The sequence below is a fragment of the Nerophis ophidion genome, linkage group LG28, assembly GCF_033978795.1.
Source record: "Nerophis ophidion isolate RoL-2023_Sa linkage group LG28, RoL_Noph_v1.0, whole genome shotgun sequence".
NCBI classification, from domain to species: domain Eukaryota; kingdom Metazoa; phylum Chordata; class Actinopteri; order Syngnathiformes; family Syngnathidae; genus Nerophis; species Nerophis ophidion.
Genome location: NC_084638.1, coordinates 11452228 through 11457700, shown reverse-complemented (window position 1 = coordinate 11457700; position 5473 = coordinate 11452228).

Genomic DNA, 5473 nt, shown 5'->3' with positions numbered 1-5473 from the left:
TGCTAATAAAGGCGACGAGTGAATAGACAACAAGGTCCACCTGGGCCGTCTGCTCACCTTTTGCGGATCATAACAGACCGTCCGTCTGTTATGATCCGCTGACCGGATCATAGTCTGTGTTTTCAGCACCTCTTGATTTTGTTTGTTTTAGTTGCCATGACGGCACACCCCGTTCTGCGGCAGGCCCGCAGGCCACGCCCCCCCTCACTCTACAAAGTGTATTATAACAGAGCCCGTACGGACCACAGCTGAGAGACAGATATTTTTTTGTGGTTAGGAGCGAAGGAGGCCCGGAAAAGCATCTCCAGATAGGGACGACGTCAAGGGCTGCCAAGAATGTTGATCCGAGTGTGTTCACGGACACGAGTGCAAATCATCACAATCCACACAGTTTAGCGTCGCCTACCAGGAGCGTGGCATGCAGAGCGAAGGGTCGGTGAAATTTCAAATGAAAGTTATGACACATGGACGCGGATTAAATATCGCCTCCTTTCGGCTACCGAGATCCTCCCTTGGGTTTTTGCCAGCGACTCAGTTTCCAAGGCAAGTCGCCAGTAAGTCAGACCCGTGCACCTTCTTTTGCACGTTTCCACTCGGCATCACGGCGAAACTACCCTTGCACAAATGTGATGGTCTTTAAGTTCAAAATAAAAGTTAAAGTACAAACCCTGTTTCCATATGAGTTGGGGAATTGTGTTAGATGTAAATATAAACGGAATACAATGATTTGCAAATAATTTTCAAGCCATATCCAGTTGAATATGCTACAAAGACAACATATTTGATGTTCAAACTGATGCCAGCAACACGTGACAAAGAAGTTGGGAAAGGTGGCAATAAATACTGATAAACTTGAGGAATGCTCATCAAACACTTATTTGGAACATCTCACAGGTGTGCAGGCTAATTGGGAACAGGTGGGTGCCATGATTGGGTATAAAAACAGCTTCCCAAAAAATGGTCAAGAAAGGATGGGGCGAGGTACACCCCTTTGTCCACAACTGCGTGAGCAAATAGTCAAACAGTTTAAGAACAACGTTTCTCAAAGTGCAATTGCAAGAAATGTAGGGATTTCAACATCTACGCTCCATAAGATCATCAAAAGGTTTAGAGAATCTGGAGAAATCACTCCACGTAAGCAGCATGGCCGGAAACCAACATTGAATGACCGTGACCTTCGATCCCTCAGACGGCACTGTATCAAAAACAGGCATCAATCTCTAAAGGATATCACCACATGGCTCAGGAACACTTCAGAAAACCACTGTCACTGAATACAGTTCGTCGCTACATCTGTAAGTGCAAGTTAAAGCTCTACTATGCAAAGCGAGAGCCATTTATCAACAACACCCAGAAACGCCGCCGGCTTCTCTGGGCCGGAGATCATCTAAGATGGACTGATGCAAAGTGGAAAAGTGGTATGACGAGTCCACATTTCAAATTGTTTTTGGAAATATTCGACATGGTGTCATCCGGACCAAAGGGGAAGCGAACCATCCAGACTGTTATCGACGCAAGGTTGAAAAGCCAGCATCTGTGGAGGTATGGGGGTGCATTATTGCCCAAGGCATGGGTAACTTACACATCTGTGAAGGCACCATTAATGCTGAAAGGTACATACAGGTTTCGGAACAACTTTTTCATGGACGCCCCTGCTTATTTCAGCAAGACAATGCCAAGCCACATTCAGCACGTCTTACAACAGCGTGGCTCCGTAAAAAAAAGAGTGTGGGTACTTTCCTGGCCCGCCTGCAGTCCAGACCTGTCTCCTATCGAAAATGTGTGGCGCGCAAAATACGACATCGGAGACCCCGGACTGTTGAAGGACTGAAGCTCTACATAAAACAAGAATGGGAAAGAATTCCACTTTCAAAGCTTCAACAATTCCTTTCCTCAGTTCCCAAACGTTTATTGCGTGTTGTAAAAGAAAAGGTGATGTAACACAGTGGTGAACATGCCCTTTCCCAACTACTTTGGCACGTGTTGCAGCCATGAATTGTGAGGACGGCGGTCCAATTAATTTAAGTGTCAGGCCTGGGTGAAGCTGAGCGTGCAGACGTTGGACAACGAGACGTGGCCGCACCACGTTAACGGCGCTTCGGCCGCAAAATGTCCGCGTTTACGCCGAATACCGTCCGATTGTCGGTTACCGGCGACGACACGCATTGCGGGTGTTACGTGCCACGCTCGCACACGGATAGGATGCACCATCCGAGTCCTCAGACTGCATGCTTGCATATCTACTGGGTCAGATGCCTCCATTTATTTATAGTTTTTCTTCTTCCCTTTCAATTGGGTACAGGAATATCACAGGTGATCGTCTTGAGCGTACACCGCAAAGGGCATGTGCAGAAAAAAAAAAAAGGAGGCACACGGTCCCTTTTTGGGTCCAAATGAGGCTGTAATGTAATGGAGGCATCAGCAGGTTGGTGTCCCCAGGTGACCCGCTGCCATCTTCTAATGTTTTGTTGGCAGCAAACGAGACACGGGCATCTATTATTTTTAGCTTCACTTTATATGGAGGAACCAGCGCCGCGTCTCCGGACTGGAATATGCACTTTCAGGAGAAGTCACGGTTGAATGCGGGGGGAATGCCCGTGTCCCAACTTTCTTTTGATGACACATAAACTGAGTTTAAAGGATCACCCAGAACAGAATAGGTATTTTGCAATTTATTCCAAAGCTTTGGGGAGACCAACCTAAAAACAACACATTCAAATCGCGTCGCCTAGTTGATCTAAAAACCGTATGGAAGCGCTGTCTTCTTCAATATGTCCCTCGCCCCCACCCCCCGGAACGAATAAACGAATACACATGTCTATTGTCCTCCATAGCTGGGCACAGGATGAGATAAGAAGGGAGTATTGCTACTCGTCACATTCCTAAAGCCAAGGTTAACCAAGAATTGATTAACGTGGACCCCGACTTAAACAAGTTGAAAAACTTATTCGGGTGTTACCATTTAGTGGTCAATTGTACGGAATATGTACTGAACTGTGCAATCTACAAATAAAAGTATCAATCAATCAATCAATCAATCAATCAATCAATAAAAGCAGTGTACCATGGACATGAGATTATAAAATAGAAAGAGTACGAATGGAAAACACTAGCTATTTCAAATATGACTATAGAAAAAAATAACTCTTAAATATGGATATATGTAGAAATTTAACTCCGTCAGTCTCCCCCCCAACCAGGAGATGGCACTCCACCCTTTTCCACGCGAGAACCATGGAATCGGAGTTGGAGGTGCTGATCCTCACCCCGGTCGCTTCACACCCGATCCAGTGAGAGCTGAAGACCCTGGCCAGATGAAGCCATCAGGACCACATCATCTGCAAAAAGCAGAGACCTAATCCTGCAGCCACCCAACCGGATCCCCTCAACGCCCTGACTGCGCCTAGAAATTCTGTCCATAAAAGTTATGAACAGAATCGGTGACAAAGGGTCCAACCCTCACTGGAAACGGGTCCGACTTACTGCCGGCAACGCGGACCAAGCTCTGGCACTGATCGTACAGGGAGTAGACCGCCACAATCGGAAAGTCCCATACCCCATACTCTCTGAACACTCCCCACAGGACTTCCCGAGGGACACGGTGGAACAGATGTTTATTGGGATAAGGTAATCATCTGTTCAGTATTTTAACATAAAAGTGTTTGATTATGAGGCATTAAAAGTCACCAGACCCACAAATGACAACAATATGAACATTACACAAAAGTTAATCACCTCCAAATTTGTCAACGAAAACACTTACAGGGTTAATACTTTTTAGGGCGCAACCAAAGACAAGATAAAAACTGAACGGACTAGCCGACACGTCGTGAAATGAACCGTGATTTGAGATTTAGAAGTTTCACAATAAAACAAGATACGACAACCGGACAGCTGTTGGCATAATCGGCTCATTTTTAAATGTTGTAAGAAAAAAATGATTTTCATCTTCAAAAACAATTCATATTTACTAAAATTATACAATTCTTAATTTTTGTGTGATTGGAGCACATACTTGTTGGTCACAAAAAAACATTTATGAAGTTTGCTTCTTTTATGACTCCGGACTGTTGAACTCAGCTCAGCCATGAAATTCTAAGTTAATTATTATTTGCAAAAAAATAATAAAGTTTATGAGTTTGAACATCAAATATCTTGTCTTTGTAGTGCATTCAACTGAATATGGGTTGAAAAGGATTTCCGTTTATATTTACATCGAACACAATTTCCCAACTCATATGGAAACGGGGTGTTATGATCCGCTGCCCGGATCATATTATGACTTAGATTTTTGAGTCTTTTGGTGTTTTCTGTTGGTTTTGGACTCCTTCGGTTCCTGTTTGTGCACCTCTGAGTTGGTTTCCATAGTTACTCATTATTTTCACCTGCCGCCTGTTCCGGACGTGCACCTGTTTCGTGATTACTGTCATTATTTAAGCCTGCCTTCTCCAGTCAGTCAGTCTTGCTTCCTAATTTGCCTTACGCAACAAATAACGACTTTGGTTTTCCTGCTCGCCACCTGCTAGCTTCCACACAAAGGCTATTTGTTTTCTAGCTCCCATGCTAGCTCTTTGAGTTTTGTCTAAGTTGTTTTCTAGCTCCCATGCTAGCTCTTTTAGTTTTGTCTAAGTTGTTTTCTAGCTCCCATGCTAGCTGTTTTAGTTTCGTCTAAGTCTGATTTATTTCTTGATAAATCCTTTTTCCTACCTGCACGCTGTGTCCGAAGCCCGTCTGCATCCCTAGCAGAACGAAACTCGCATCACGATGCGACCAGGTTGTTACACGGGGTTTGAATATATTGGGTTTCACTATGTAAAAGCGCTTTTGAGTCACTCGAGAAAAGCGCTATATAAATATAAATCACTTCACTGCAAACAGAAAAGTTGGAATTTGGTAAAAAAGAACGTGAATTTTCGTAAGCGGGAACATTTTTTTAGTTTGAAAGTTTAGGATAAGTGAAGTGAAGTGAATTGTATTTATATAGCGCTTTTCTCCAGTGACTCAAAGTGCTTTACATAGAGAAACCCAATATCTAAATTACATTTAAACCAGTGTGGGTGGCACTGGGAGCAGGTGGGTAAAGTGTCTTGCCCAAGGACACAACGGCAGTGACTAGGATGGCGGAAGTGGGGATCGAACCTGCAACCCTCCAGTTTCTGGCAGGTCCACTCTACCAACCGAGCTAAACCGCCCCTCGGAAGTGGAATGTCTTGATGGTAGAACAGTTGGAATGTGGGATTTTTGAAAAATTGCCTATTTTATTCTGAATGGGAAAAAGGACTGGAAACTGTTTGGGAATTTGGGAAAACAAAGAATTGGTGCCCACCAAGTCCCACATTTTTTTTTTCATTGGATGCTGGATTTTGCACGACGTCTAAGATTTGAAATCACTTCTTTGAATGTCCTCACCCCACCCATGTGGGAAACGCACACCTACTCATCTTTCCCCACATAGCTCAGCCCCTCTCACGCC